Below are 16,682 nucleotides of genomic sequence, written 5' to 3' on the forward strand. Positions count from 1 at the left end.
ATATTTTCAGAAGACACTATTCATCAAGTTCATGAAGGTTGTCAAGGCATTAGTCAAACCAAATGGCATAACAATAAACTCATAGTGTCCATATTGTGTTCTGAATGTCGTCTTAGGTATGTCTTCCTCCTTGATTCTTAGTTGATGATAACCTGACCGTAAGTCTATCTTGGAAAATATTGAAGCTCCTTTTAGTTGGTCAAAGAGGTCATCTATTCGAGGCATGGGGTACCTGTTCTGAATGGTGGCCTTGTTTAGATCTCGGTAATCAATACATAACCTAAGAGTTCCATCCTTCTTCTTTACAAAGATCACTGGTGCACCCCAAGGTGACACACTAGGTCGGATAAAACCTTGATCAAGAAGTTCTTTAAGCTGTATACTCAACTCATTAAGCTCTGGGATAGTCATTCGATAAGGTGTTTTGGATATGGGTTCTATTCCTGGTTTCAAAGAAATGGAGAAATCGATTTCTCGAACTAGAGGCAAACCTGGTAGCTCTGGAGGGAATACATCTGCAAATTCGGAAAGTAGTGGGTGCAACTTATCTGAGGACTTCTCGTCGGCATGAACCATCTCTACTACATAAATCTTGCACCCTTTCCTCATACACTTATTAACCTTCTTGGTTGATATGAGGCACAACGTAACATCACGTCTAATGCCTTTTATTACTATGGTTTCTCCCTGGTCATTTTTTAGGAGAATTGTCTTATTATAGCAATCCAGTATAGCTTGATGAGATTCAAGCCAATCCATTCCTACAATTAAGTCATAAGTCCCTAGAGTCGTGCTATACAGGTTCATCTTGGTATCACACCCCCTAATGTTAACACTGCAATCTCTTACCATTGACCCTACTGATTGCTGAGAGCCTAATGCCATTTCTACCATTCTAAAGTTACTTTGCTCATGAGCTGTCAATCCACATCTAAGTATTGTTGAAGGAGAAATAAAACTATCAGTGGCACCTGGATCAATTAACACAGATAGAGGAATGTTATTGATCATACCTGCAGACTCCACCACTGTGGCATGGTGCTTAGCCTAGTGATGGTTTGTGGTTGCATGAATTCGGTGTGGGTTTTGTGGTCTTCCTCCTTTTGCTTTGTGTCCCTGTTGTTTAATCTCGGTTTGATACCTTGGACAATCCCTTCTATAATGTGGACCTCCACATTGCTAACATTCTACTTGTTCTCAATTCTTACGTTATACTTGTCCTTGGCCACCAAATCCTCTACCCCTACCATTAGTGTTTCTCAAGTTGGGCTGACCCTTATGTCCTCCTAGAGGCAGCCGAGAAGTTGCACTAGCGATTCGAGAAACATTGTTTTGTCTTCCCTGGAATCTATATGGCTTCCCCCCTGGTCTTTTTACCCTCATTGTGGGATGTTCCTTCCCTGTATTTTCATCAACCACCATTCACTTTTTCATATTTATCGTCCTCAGGACTTGTTTGGCTAAACTAGTGGTTGCTGCCATAGTGGTGGGTTTCCACATGGCGACTTCCGCTTGGACCAAGGGATCGAGTCCATGCAAGAATCTTTCAGCTTGACGTTGATCATCAGCCATATAGTCCACGTGATGGACCAACGCATAGAATTCAGCTTCATAGTCCTCGATAGATCTACCATTCTATCGTACTATATGGAAAGCCCCTACTTGTTGGTGTTTGTACTCCTCTGATAGGTACCTAGTTTGGAAGGCTTCCTCAAACATTTCCCAAGTGACTTGCAATGGGGTGACTTGCATCTTCGTTTCTTCATTTACCCACCATAATAGAGCGTCTCCTTTTAGTAGACTCATTGATATTTGGGCCTTTTCCCTTGAAGTGTATGCCTTAAAGCTAAGTGCTCTTTTGACACCAATTACCCACACTTCTACTTTTGAACCCCCCTCTTGACCTGTAAACTTTGGTAATTTGGATTTTTGGACTTCTTTCATAATATCGAGGGTTGTTTGTCCATCTTTGGCATTGAATTGAGAATTTAGGTCTTGCCTCTGTTTTCGTTCCAACTCCCTTCCTTTACCTTGATCATTTCCTTGATCTTGTCCTTGGCTTGTGACCCAATCCTTAAAGATATTTGTCATTTCCCCAAGGGAATGTAATATAGCTTGCTCAGCTGGGGTTCCAATCTCTGTAGTGGCAGGAGGTGGGGTTTCCACCTCAAGGTTGCTTTGGGTTTGTCTTCGACGTTTAGGAGCCATGATCTCCCCTGTGTTTAATCAAGTTGAATTTTACATCACTTCCAATGTTATACTTACTCATGTGCCAAAAGCTAAAATAAATCTAGAATATACCCTGATTTTAGAATATGCAATTAGTTACATCAACATATTCAACACACAATTTATTTTCCATTCATCCAAATTTATTTATTACAATACTTAAACCATAAATTATCAATAACCACTAATTTTATAGTATTATATTATATTATTTATACCTTGGAAATAATAAAATAAAGCTTTAGAATATTACTTCATGTTCGCCGACACCATCTGCTGAACTAGTATAACTAGCAGGAATCGAAAGTTTCACAACACCCGCGAAATCCCAAGGAGTCTCTGTCCTTTTTCCCACTTTCAAAACCGGGCATAAACCTCCTCGGCTTGTATCCTAGTCCAAGGCTAGCCCCAAGGCTCGCGCCTGACTCAGACCTCATCTGCCCCAAGGCAGGCATCCAGTACAGTGCTCAATGTCTTCAGGCATCTCGCAAGGTTGGCCCACTCCCTCCAAAACTCACTAAGGCGCACAACCCGAGGCATCGAAGTCCTTACACCCCTACCAGACTTCAGCATCCCAATACAATACTAGGCACCTAGCCTTCAATATCAGGCACTTGGCCTCCTCAAGATGGTCCCATAGCCCTCAAGAGCTATACAAGACAAAGGAACCACTTGCATATGTAGTGTTGATTGAGGGCTCGAGGGTGGCCAGTTGTAGCAAGATTTTGTGCAATTGAGCCTACGGTTGGGTGGAGAGTCATCCCCAAGACTTTGTTGCAGTTAGCAGAATTCAACTAGCGTTCAACCCCGAAATCACAAGTCAGAAACATCATTGCCACAAGATTTCGTGCAATTGAGCCTAGGGTTGGGTGGAGAGTCGTCCCCAAGACTTTTTTGCAATTAGCAGAATTCAACTAGCGTTCAAACCCGAAATCATAAGTGAGAAACATCATCACCACAGGTTAGTTGTCTCTACTCATATTTCTGAAATTTGATGTTAATTAGTTGATAAATTGCGTGTTGATTATAAATCGCATGATTAATCTAGTTAATTACATGTTTTTATTTCGGGGCTGTTATAGTAGCCACATAATTGACCTGTGGCGGGGAGGGTACTGCTTGCAAACGAGAACCAATAGTGGATGATGGTAGGATTGGAGCCATCTGGTTACCGATGAACGATAATTGATCAATGGTCACTATTCTTCCTTCGAGTGGAAAACAAACCACACAAAAGAGCAAAGAAACAAGAGCTCCCATGACATAAACATAGTCGCGCCCAAGGAGAAGATCAAAGTCTAAGGGACCTTGGACTACCATCATGTCTATATAGACGGTCTTTCCTCCCAAAGTAATAGGGAACTTCGGAAGGATCCCTAAAGGTTGACTGGCTCCTCCGTTGAAAGCCAACAGATTCTGGGTGACAGGCACAAGCTGTGGGGATCCCAAAGCTTGCCAAGTAGTAGAAGACATGATGTTAACATATGAGCCTTCATCTAATAGAGTTCCATGTACTACCATATTATAGGCTTGTACCGTAATCTGGAAAGGCACATAAGATGGGAGGCGGAATGCAATCAATTGACTCCAATCAAAAGAAACAACATAACTACTTGGTGGGGGTATCATAGGATTTCTCCCATGCTTTACAGGAATAGAAGAAGGACTCTCCTAAACAACTAGGACGGGAGGGCCACTCTTTGATTCATGAGAATCTGAGGAGACGAGAAGAACATGAGCAATATGATCACTACTCTCTTCGAAGGCGGAGCCAAGTCGACACTCTTTCGACCAATGGTTGGTCGGGAACAAACACAAGAGAGTTACACTCAGGAAGAGTCAGATGGGCAAGAGATGAATCCAAATCAATCTCTTTACCAACTAGGAGAGGGTTAGAAGAAAGCCTCTGATAACTAACATGAAGTTGGGGTTGAGGAGCTGTAAGGTTTTCCAAAACTTTGGAAGCTTTATCCATATGAGGACAAAGGTGAAGAAGATGCTCTCCTTCACATAACCTACATGGGAATTTAATTTTTCCCTTCTTCTTACCATCACTAGCCAAGGGTGTAGCATCGACATGATCTCCAGAGGTCGATGGGGATGGTCAATCCAGATTTTGAGACCATACATCTAAGACTCTGGGAATACCAGGACAGTCTTGAAGGATATGGTCACCCTTACATAACCTGCAAGGGAATTTTACCTTCCGCAAAGGATCGGAAGGTTTGTCGACGAGAAGTGCATTTGGAGAAATACACAGTTGGCCTCTTGCTTATCTAACTTCTTCTTCTTCGTCTTCTTCTTCTTCTTCTTAGCCTCTTGGTTATTGGATTTCAAAATTTCACCAAGCGAAGTAGAAGAGGAGGGTGAAGAAATAGGTGAAGAAGGTGAGAGGTCAACCTTAGAATCAACATGGTGTTGTTCAGGTAAAGGAGATGGCTGGGAAGGAGTTGGGATATTTGGGACCATCGAGGTCGAAAATAACCAGATAGGTAAACCAATGGTTAACCCAGGGAGGGACAACATTTCCATATAAGGAGCACCAGCGTTTCCAAAAGAAGGAAAAGGACCAGGATTCCCATCCGAGGGGAATCCTTGACTGGTAGACTCTGGAAATGTTGCCATTGGAATCGACCCTAAAGAATCACTAAGGAATATAACTTTAACCAGGAATATTTCATGGGTAGTTAATTTTAAAACATTGAAACAAAACTTTGCCTTTTCATATTTTAAGAGTCAAGAAAAGGACGAAATGTGACTCTAGTCACTTTCAGATTTAACGAGCTCAAAAGGACAAGTGCTCGATGATCTTTTAAATTTAAAGAGTCAAAAAGACCAAAATGACTACTCAGGATAATCTAGGAAAAAGGGATTACCAGGTAACCGTGAACTGCAGAATACCTCCCGGTGAACCGAAAAGTACGAGCAGTCAATCTCCCCGAATGTTGTGTTCGGTGTATCACGTTTACAAGGCGACAGACTTAGCTTCTTGTGGATAAAGGATTGCGAACCTAGTGGGGTCTTCCTTCATATACGTGATGGTACGGGGAGCACAAGTTCGTACTAGCATTGTCTAATGCCAAAGCGAACAGCAACTGCTAGGTTTAAAGATGCCAAAACGCGTCTCTAGCCTAGACCACTAAATGAGAGCATTAAGTTTCAATGCTTCTTAGGTTAATTCAATAAATTTTAACAGTTGATCTTGAATTAGGTTTCAATTCCAAGACCCTACTGTTGTCATCTGAAAACTCCTATATGTAGGTATATGAGAAAATAATTATTTTTCTTCGATGAAAGTTAACACTAATTGAGGGATAGAGAGCACACAATCAATGCAACAATCAAATAATGACGTCTTTCACTAATACATGTCCTAAATGCACTATTCTTCCCTTAACAACAAAAAAAATTTATTTCATTTCTCATGCCTATGATGATGCAATTCTATCTTCTCAATAACGCTACTAATGCAATATTTTTGCTTAAGTAAACTAGAATGATGTTCTTCTTTTCATAAAATGCAAAAAGAATCTTTCACATAAAGCACTTTAATGAAAATGTTCACAATTCCGAACAAACAAGCATAGATCAAATCCAAAGCATGATAAATGAAACTAAAAGAAACTTCTTCCCTGAATCGAACAAACCAAACACATAAATGCTTCAATTGACAAACCAAGCAATGTAATTTATGCTTGGGAAGAGAAAAGAGACACTCGAAATAAGAGAACAAACGAGACTCTTTCACTCATTCAATTGAAAATGAAGCGATGAGGATGTTGCGACTGAAATATGGATTAAATGAAGCAACAAATTAGAAACTTGACACAATGAGTAAACAAACAAATGAACGATAATTGACCTAGATTCCCTAGGATCATAGAAACCATCCAAAAAACTCAAAAAATCAAGCAATGAAACTTCAAGCCAATAAATCAATCAAACCCAACAAACAAAGCATCCTAGTCACCTCTGGGCGGAAGAAGAGAATCTGAGGGTCAAGATACACTAGTATAGGAATGGGAAAAAACTCTAATTTTTTCTTAACTCAGAGACCGACACGACTTTTGGGCTGAAACTAGCGCTGATCGGCATGACTGTCAGGCTAAAACTAGCGCTGATAGGCTTGATCGACGTGAATGTTTGGCCAAAAATAGCGTTGATCGAGGGATTCAAAGAAAAAATAAAAAATAACTTCACACAGGGCCAGACTTAACACATCAGAGGGTGGGTTAGTGTCTGTATGCCTTCAAACAGGTCAATACAGATCCAGAAGACCATAAATAAACAAACTAGGCACACAAGTAGAAAAAACAAAGTGATGAAAAGGAGATGTATTTCCCCAACGGAGTCGCCAATTTGTGGAGTAGGAATATCCTCTCTGCGGACAGAGACGATCCCTCTAGCCTAAGAGAGTGGGTCTAGCCACAAACAAGACAATCTAATGTAAATTTCCTTAGATTAGAATTGAATAAGAGGACCTACCTCTTATAATGTTAATCCACTTGATGGTGATATTGCTTCCTTGCTCCAGCTTCCTTTCATTCCTTTTGTTCAAGTACCTGAAAAAAAACATGCAAGAAACAACAACAAATGTGATAGCATAAAATCGAATCCAATCTACTTAAAAGGTCAAGGAGTTCTAAGCTATCAAATGTAATATTACACCTGATATAGGAAATAAACCATTAGTTGTATTAAAATAAACTTGAAATAGAAATACAACCGAAGCCTTAACGTTGGAGATCTCCTTTGCGGTATCCAAGTCCTGCTACACACCTTTTCAACACTCTTTTCCTCCTATAGCTTGACATGAAATGGTTTCCAAGCTCTAATTCTCTCTCCTCGTGCTTTAGCTACCAAAGACTAGTCTTTTGTCATCTAAGACTAATCTTCTTCTATCAAAAGCTAAATATTTCAGAATTTTGCAGTTGGTTCTATCTCTCCACCACTTTCACTATATGTTGTATTGTGTGTAACCAAAAAGGGTAAGAGGAAGTGGTTTATATGGGGAGATGAGGACAATAATGAGATCCACTCAAGGGGGAAGAAGGTCTTATCTCCTTGGGGAGGTCCACTTTTAAGGGGGAAATAACCTTATATGGAGTTCTCGACCCCTATCCAACCAAACGAACATCCTACACATCGCCACTAGAAGTTTCTAGACGTGAAACTCCATTTCCTTTTATAAAAAATTTCCAGAAATAGACTAGCGTGGGTATTGGGCTAACAATAGCACCGATCGGCGCGGGTTACAGTGTAAAACTCACATCATCAGCGCAGGTGAGACACTGGGAAAGAGCTTTGATCTTAAAAACTGCGTTTTAAGAAGGATTCTCTAGAAATGTTCTGAAGGAAGTGGGGACTACTTTCTTCAAACTTCAAGGGATGCAAGAGCATATGTTTCATGGTGAAAGTATAACACATTAGTCACTACTAGGGTTCTCTGGGATCAGGAACAAGGAGTGACAGGAGAGTGACAAATTACTGTGTAACATTCCAATCCTCTCAAGGATCTCAAAAGGCCTACAACACCGTGGTGCCAACTTGGCACATGAACCAATACTCAAAGAGTTTTTCTTGGCTTAACGCACAAATACACATGTTCCCCAACCAAAAATTCCTTGAACACCATGTGATGATCTGCATAACTCTTCTGTCTATCTTGTGATGCCTTTAGATTCTTCTTTATAACTTGCATTTCCTATTCCATGTCTGCCAACATGTTCGCTCCAATAAGTACCTTTTTCACTGGATCACTCCAGCTGATGGGAGTGTTACAACTCCTCCCATACAATGCCTCGAAATGACTCATCCTCAATGAATTTTGATAACCATTTTTGTATGCGAACTCAACCAATGGAAGATACTACTCCCATTTCTTCTACTGGTGCTTCACATATATCCTTAACATATCCTCCAAGATCCTATTGACCCTCTCTATATGTCCATCTGTCTACAGATGATAAGTTGTACTAAAGGTCAACTCTGTACCCAAGCCTACAAGATCCTATCTTGTAACTTTGTCCCATAAGAGCTCATAGTTGCTATATGATTTACATGTACCTTCTTGCTAAGATAATTTACAACCCAATCCTCCTTCCCTTTGATGTATCTCATCTTGAAGTGGAATTCACTAAGTGTAACCAACCATCTAGCTTGCCTAGAATTTAGATTCGGCTGATCAAAAAAACACCTCAACCCACTATGATCGCTCATCAATGTAAACCTCTTGCCATGAAGATAGTGCCTCCACATCTTCAATGCATGTATAATTGTTGTTAGATCAAGATCGTGCGTTGGATAGTTCTACTCATGCTTATTCAGTTTTCATGACACATAGTACACTACCTATCCTTCTTGCATGAGAACTCCACTAAGTCCTCTCTTGAAAGCATTTGTACACACTACAAACTCCTTGTCCGGATCTGCAATCTTTAGCACTAGTGCATGTGTCAACAACTGCTTAAGCTGCTCAAAACTAGCCTCACACTCCTCTGTCCATTCAAACTTCTTAACTTTTTGCTACAATGATGTGATAGGATATGCAATGCATGAGAAGTTCCTGATGAACCTCCTGTAGTAACCTACCAATCCCATAAATGATCTCACCTCATCCACATTCTTAGGAGTTGCCCACTCCATGATGGCCCTTATCTTTTTTGGATCCATTGTTATGCCATCCTTGGAGACAACATGCCCCAAGTAATGTACCTTTGTTTTAAAGAAGTTGCACTTGCTAAGTTAAGCATACAACTAACACTCTCTTAACAATCTCAACACTACTTCTAAATGCTTGATATGTTCTTCCTCATTCTTAGAATATAGCAGTATGTCATCAATGATTAGGACGCAACACACTATTGATCAAACACATAAATGTAGCTGGAGAATTAGTCAAATAGAATAGAGCAACAACAAACTCATAATGCCCATACTTGGTCCTGAACGTAGTCTTGAAGGTATCCTCTTCCTTGATGCATACCTGATGGTATCTTGTTCTCAAGTCAATCTTAGAGAACATTGTTTATCCCTTCAACTAATCAAACAAATCATCAATCCTCAGAAATGGGTACATGTTCTTGATCGTTACTTTGTTCAGCTGCCTATAGTCAATGCACAATCTAAGAGTACCATATTTCTTCTTCACGAACAACATTGGCGCACCCCAAGGCGATACACATGGTCTAATGTATCCCTTTTCCAACATTTCCTTCAGCTGCAAATTCAACTCTACCAACTCAGGTGTGCTCATCATGTAAGGTGCTTTTGATGTTGGGGCTACCCCTGGCACCAACTCAATAGAAAAGTCTACCTCCCTGTGAGGTGGCGACTCTGCAATGTCATAAGGAAATATGGTGGCCTGGGTGCAAGCAATATAGACAATCTTCCAAATCTGGCTACAATTTCTTCTAACTCTGGCTGAATTCCTCCTTCTTATTCAATTGGTGTATCAGTCATCTATTGTTTAGACTGACTGCTTATGAATTTCCCTTTTTCTGGTTACTATCACCACTTCTCTCCCCTTAATCGCCCCAACCCTTGTTATTGGGAACAATTTACAAACAGAGCCCCTTTTTCCTCTATTGGAGCTGTAATTCCATAGGAATTACACAAAACACTATCGGCAGGGCTTTTGAATGGATTTAACGCAATCGTGTATGAAATACACTATCGGTGGGTTTACAAAGGGAAATATTAATACCCATACATACACTATCGACGCAGGGTTTCAAAGAAATGCACTATACACATTTAACACTATCGGTGGGGTTAACTATCGGCCCTTCCAATGCTCCTTTCCCCGATGCGATAACATGTAGTGTTATCAGAAATCGAAATCGGCAACTCCAATATTCCAAATGCTAGGCTCCTCCCGCTCCGGTCTTGCGATGCAATAAACCTCGCGGACCCGACAACTTATCCACCCTGCTCTATAGTATTTTGGGTCCGAGCTATCGGAGTTTCGGACTTCGGCGATTCCAAAGGTCCTTCCCGCTCCACTGTGGTTCTATGATGCGATAATGGTTCGGACCCGATACGGGTATGAGCTAGATTTAATAAGATTTTAGGTCCAAAACTTCATTCAGGCTAAGTATTTTCACGGTTTTCCTGTGTAAAACAGAGTTTCCGCTTGCGGAACTCAACAATGTTTATAAGGGAAACATTGCGTGCCGATATAAGGGAAAACCACACCAACAATCTTAAATCAAATATTAATAGGAAAAACAAGGCCGAATCACCAATAACAAGGTTCAGAAGAAAAGAACCGCAACCAAATACACATACAAATACCAGTTCATAGATAACCGTAAGTTCATATGCACAAAGAGGGTTTCGAAGATCACAATGTCTATGGGATCAACCAGTACAAAGATGTCTCGTTCTTTCCTTCAAAACATAATAGATAAAGCCCACTTGGTCCTTATCCCTTTACAATAGCATGCCAATTACATATTTACTGGTTCATTTTAGCAATTGATTCCTAAAACAGAAACTTAGTTATTATGACTAACAGTTTTGCGAGACATCCCCCTTGAGGACCTCCACTACAGCTTATCCATAAAACGATTATTACAACATGATCTTATCCCTATGCTAAATAGAAAAGCATGGAAATTGATGGCTAAAGGACCCCACTCCTTTGCCTATAGATTTTTTTGGATTTTTGGAATAAGTTTGAAGATTTTTCCCTCCAAGTCACATGCTCCTGCATCAGACTCCTGAGGACAAAATTCTTCATGGGCTCCTATCCATGAGCTCATCTACAGAACTGCCCAGTTTCTGTAGCATGTTTTCTATAACCCAAGTAGCTTCAGCGGTTGGCTGATCCTTCCATTTTACCAAATACTAGAAGTACTCTCGTCCCCTTGTTTTCTTAAACACCTTCTTGTCCATAATTCTTTCTGGCTGCAATTCCTTTGTTGTGGGTAATTGTTTTACCCAATCAATCTCTTGGGTCTCTTAATCATTTTCTGTATCACTTGCAGTTTCACCTTCGTACTTGTACAGGTCAGTAACATTGAAACCAACATCAGGGGGTAATTCAATCTCATAGGCATTTGCAAAAAATTTCCTCAATACTCTACACGGTCCAATTTTCTTGAACTTCAATTTGTTATACTCCCTCTTTGGAAACCTTTCCTTTCTGAGGTGTGCTAAAACCAAATCTCCAACTTCAAAGTTCACCTCTCTTCTTCTCATGTCTGCTCTGGTTTTGTACTTGATGTTGCTATCTTGCAGCTACTGTTTCACTTGTTCATGTATTGCTTGCATTTCTGAAGCAAAATCTTCTCCCTCTGCACTTCTCATCTCATCTTTTCCCAAGTTTCTTAACTCAGATACTCCTCTTGGATGCATTCCATAAACTACATGGAATGGACTCTGTCCTGTACTCCTGTTAGGTGAGTCATTATATGCATATTCAACTTGTGCCAACACTTGATCCCATTGCTTTGGTTTTTCTACAGTAAGACTCCTTAAAAGATTGCCCAAACTCCTGTTCACAACTTCAGTCTGTCCATCAGTTTGTGGATGATAGGCAGAGCTGAAACTTAGTTTAGTTCCCAACTTCTTCCATAATGTCCTCCAGAAATGTCCAACAAATTTGGAATCCCTGTCTGAGACAATACTCTTAGGTAACCCATGCAATCTTACAACCTCCTTAAAAAACAAATTAGCAATGTGAGAAGCATCACTAGTTTTATAACATGGAATAAAGTGTGCCATTTTTTAAATCTGTCCACTACAACAAAAATTGAATCGTTACCTCTTTGAGTCTTTGGTAAGCCCAAAACAAAATCCATACTTACCATATCCCAAGGCCTATCTGGAATTGGTAATGGAACATACAAACCTATGTTTTGGCTTCTTCCCTTTGCATATTGACAGACTTTGCAAGTTTTCACATACTTCTCCACTTCAGATTTCATTTTCAGCCAGAAATAAAATTTGTTTAACTGCTCATAAGTCTTCTCTACACCAAAATGTCCTGCAAGTCCTCCACTATGTTTCTCTTTGATTAAGTTCTCCCTCATAGAACAGTTTGGTATGCATAGCTGATTTCTCTTAAACAACAGTCCATCTTGTAAGAAGTAATCCAACCATTTACTCCTATCCACCAAAACAGAATTTTTACAAGCTTCAAATGCCTCTTTAAAATTTGGATCTGTTTCATACAATTCTTTAAGAAAATCAAAACCCAACACTTGGATTTGACTCTCTTGAAATAATACACTTCTCCTACTTAAGGCATCTGCAACTTTGTTTGATTGGCCATTTATATGCTTCAAGACAAAATGGAAACCTTGAAGATACTCTACCCATTTGGCATGTTTCTAGTTAAGCTTTGGCTGCTGCATAATATACTGCAATGCATGGTTATCTGAATAAAGGATGAATTCCTTTGACATTAGATAATGCCTACATTTCTTCAATGACCGCACAACTGCATAGAACTCCTTGTCATAAAAAGAATACTTCTTCTTTGAATCATTCATCTTTTCACTAAAATAAGCTATAGGTCTGTCTTCCTAACTTAATACACCTCCAATAGCTTCTTTGCTAGCATCACACTTCACTTGGAAAGGTTTACTAAAATCAGGTAGAACCAAAATAGGCTTTTCAGTGATCTTCTTCTTCAATAGCTAGAAATTCTTTTCTGCTTCAGCAGTCCATCTAAATGGTTGTTTATCTTTCTTTATGGTCTCAATAATAGGAGCATTGATCTTACTAAAATTCTTTATAAATTTCCTATAAAAACTAGCAAGACCATGAAAGTTGCTTACCTCAAAAACACTTTTAGGTGAAGGCCACTCCATGATTGCCTTGATCTTCTCTGGATCCATCTTCAGTCCTTCAGCAAAAATAACAAAACCCGAGTACACTAGCTCTTCTTTCATGAATGAAAACTTCTTCAAATTCAGCAATAATTTCTCCTGTTGTAGCCTTTGTAAGACATAATTCAGATGTCTCATGTGCTCCTCCTTAGACCTGCTGTAAACTAATATATCGTCCAGATATACTATTACAAATTTACCAATAAACTCTTTAAGAACTTCATTCATCAGTCTCATAAACGTACTTGGTGCATTTGACAAACCAAAAGGCATTACTCTCCACTCATACAATCCCTCATTTGTTTTAAAGGCGGTTTTCCACTCATCCCCTTCTCTTATCCTTATCAGATGATACCCACGTTTAAGATCTAGTTTTGAAAAATACTTTGCTCCACTCAAGCAATCCATTAAATCTTCAATTCTAGGTAAAGGAAATCTGTACCTAATTGTGATTTTATTGATGGCTCTTGAATCTGTACACATTCTCCAGCCTCCATCTTTCTTTGGACTCAACACTGTTGGTACTGCAAAAGGACTCAAGCTTTCTTTAATCAGCCCTTTGTTAAGCAATTCTTGCACTTGCTTCCTAACCTCTTCATTTTCTGTAGGAGTCATTCTGTAAGCTACTTTGTTAGGTAGACTTGCTCCAGGAATCAAATCTATATGATGGATAATTCTTCTAATGGGTGGTAACTCATTAGGCAAATCATCAACAATAATATCACAATAGTTCTCCAACATTTCTTGAATTTCAATGGGTAAATCAGAAACTTTAGTAGAAGTCATTATTACCTTGGGCTTGCAAATTACAGCAAAATTTACCTCATTCTCTTCAATCTACTTCAAGTATTCCTTTCCTCCTAGTAACAGAGTTTTTGGATCAGTCTTCTTTCTTGATGCATCTTCTTCTTGCAGAGGCAGCAACGTATGATTGACACCATCCTTTCCAAACTTGTAGGTGTTTCTTTTCCCATCATGCATAGCTCCTCTGTCATATTGCCAAGGTCTTCCAAGCAATATGTGACACACATCCATTGGCATCACATCACATACAATTTTATCTTTATACTTGCCCAACTGAAACTCCACTTCACACTGTTCATTCACTAACAGTTGATGTCCCTTTTGTAACCATGACACCTTGTAAGGTGTTGGATGTTTCATTGTCTTCAACTTCAATTTCTCCACCACTTCTGTAGAGACCAAATTATCAGTGTTGCCACTATCAATGATCATCTGACAGCATTTCCCTTGAACCTTACACACTGTTCTGAACAAAGTCTTTCTTTGTGATGGTTCAACTATCTCCTTTGCTGGCTTGAGCAAAACTTTATTAACTACCAAAGATTCTCCTCTCTCTGGTATATTTTCTTCTTCTGTCACTGTTGTTGTTGTTGCTTCTCCCTCAGCTTGAGCAACAATGGCATTCCTCTGACTTGTTTCTGCTTTCTCTGGGCACTCAAAAGCTCTGTGTCCCAGTTTGTTACATCTGTAACATCTTATTTCTCTTCCTCTTCCTCTGCCTCCTCTTCCTCTAGAAAAACTCCCTCTGCCTCTTGCATCACCTCCTGTGGGTGCATGCTGGGTTGAGCTACTGCTAGCTCCATCTTTAGGTGTTGTAGATCTTCCTCTACCACCTTGACTTCCCCTTCCTCGGAAAGTACCTCTCCCTCTGGCAAACTGCTTCCTCATGAGTTTTTCTTCAGCTCTCAGTGCCATCTGATAAGCTTCCTCTACTATTTTAGGAGATAGTATACTTATCTCATCTTGAATGTCCATCCTAAGACCATTCACATATCTAGCCACCTTCTCATCTGTATCCTGAGTTTCTCCAGCTCTTATGCTTACCTTATAGAATTCCTCTGTGTATTATTTCAATGTCATAGATCTCTGTCTAAGATTTTCCATCTGTCTAAACAAGGTTTGTTGATAATTACTTGGTAGAAACTTACCTCTTAGCTTTGCTACCATCCTGCTCTAGTTTTTGATAGGTTGCTTACCAAGTCTCTTTCTTTCTACCTGCACTCCATCCCACCAAAGTGCTGCATGGCCTTTTAGCTTGGTGACAGCAAACTTTACTTTCTTCTCATCTTTTGTTTCTTCATAGTCGAAGAATTTCTCCATGCCATTAATCCAGTCTATCAATTCTTCTGGGTTCAGTCCTCCTTCATATATTGAAACCTCAGTCTTTGGCCTAGCTGTGGATCTCAACACTAACTAGAAGAATCTCATCTTAGGGGTAACTGCTACAACTTCCTCCTCTGCAACTTCAACCTCAGGCTCACTAACATCTCCATCATCTATATTTCTCCCTGTTGTTAATGCATCCAATCTAGCTTGCATTTGTTGCACAGCTTCCATCATTTCAGCATTTGCAACTGGTCCTCTTCCACCACGTCCTCATCCTCTTCCAACTTTGAAAACCATATTAACTTTCCTTCTCCTGCTTCTAAGATTCAATTCAGTGTCAATTGGTGGCTCTAATACCACTAATGGTGGTCTGGGTGCAGGCGATATAGACAATCTTCCAAATCTGGCTGAATTCCTCCTTCTAATTCAATTGGTGTATCAATCATCTATTGTTTAGACTGACTGCTTATGAATTTCCCTTTTTCTAGTTACTATCACCACTCCTCTCCCCTTAATTTCCCCAACCCTTGTTATCGGGAACAATTTACAAAGAGAGCCCCTTTTTCTCTATCGGAGATGTAATTCCATAGGAATTACACAAAACACTATCAGCAAGGCTTTTGAATGGATTTAACGCAACTGTGTATGAAATACAATATTGGCGGGTTTACAAAGGGAAATAGTAATACCCAGACATACACTATCGGCGTAGGGTTTCAAAGAAATGCATTATACGCATTTAACACTATCGGCAGGGTTAACTATCGGCCCTTCCAATGCTCCTTTCCCCGATGCAATAACACGTAGTGTTATCAGAAATCGCAATCAGCGGCTCCAATATTCCAAATGCTAGGCTCCTCCTGCTCCGGTCTTGCAATGCGATAAACCTCACGGACCCGATAACTTATCCACCCTACTCTATAGTATTTCAGGTCCGAGCTATCAGAGTTTCGGACTTCAGTGATTCCAAAGGTCCTTCCCGCTCCACTGTGGTTCTGCGATGCGATAATGGTTCAGACCCGATACGGGTATGAGCCAGATTTAATAAGATTTTAGGTCCAGAACTTCATTCAGGCTAAGTATTTTCACAGTTTTCCTATGCAAAATAGAGTTTCCGCTTGCGGAACTCAACAATGTTTATAAGGGAAACAGGGCGTGCCGATATAAGGGGAAACCACACCAACAAGCTTAAATCAAATATTAATAGGAAAAACAAGGCCGAATCACCAATAACAAGGTTCAAAAGAAAAGAGTCGCAACCAAATACACATACAAATACCAGTTAACAGAGAACCGTAAGTTCAGATGCATAGAGAGGGTTTCGAAGATCACAATGTCTCTGGGATCAACCAATACAGAGATGTCTTGTTCTTTCCTTCAGAAAATAATAGATAAAGCCCACTCGATCCTTACAACTTTAAAATAGCATGCCAATTACTGGTTCATTTTAGCAATCATTTCCTAAAACAGAAACTTAGTTATTAT

The sequence above is a fragment of the Pinus tabuliformis genome, chromosome J (assembly GCF_031772625.1).
Source record: "Pinus tabuliformis cultivar Carrire ecotype Pingquan chromosome J, CPIR1, whole genome shotgun sequence".
Taxonomy (NCBI): Eukaryota; Viridiplantae; Streptophyta; class Pinopsida; order Pinales; family Pinaceae; genus Pinus; species Pinus tabuliformis.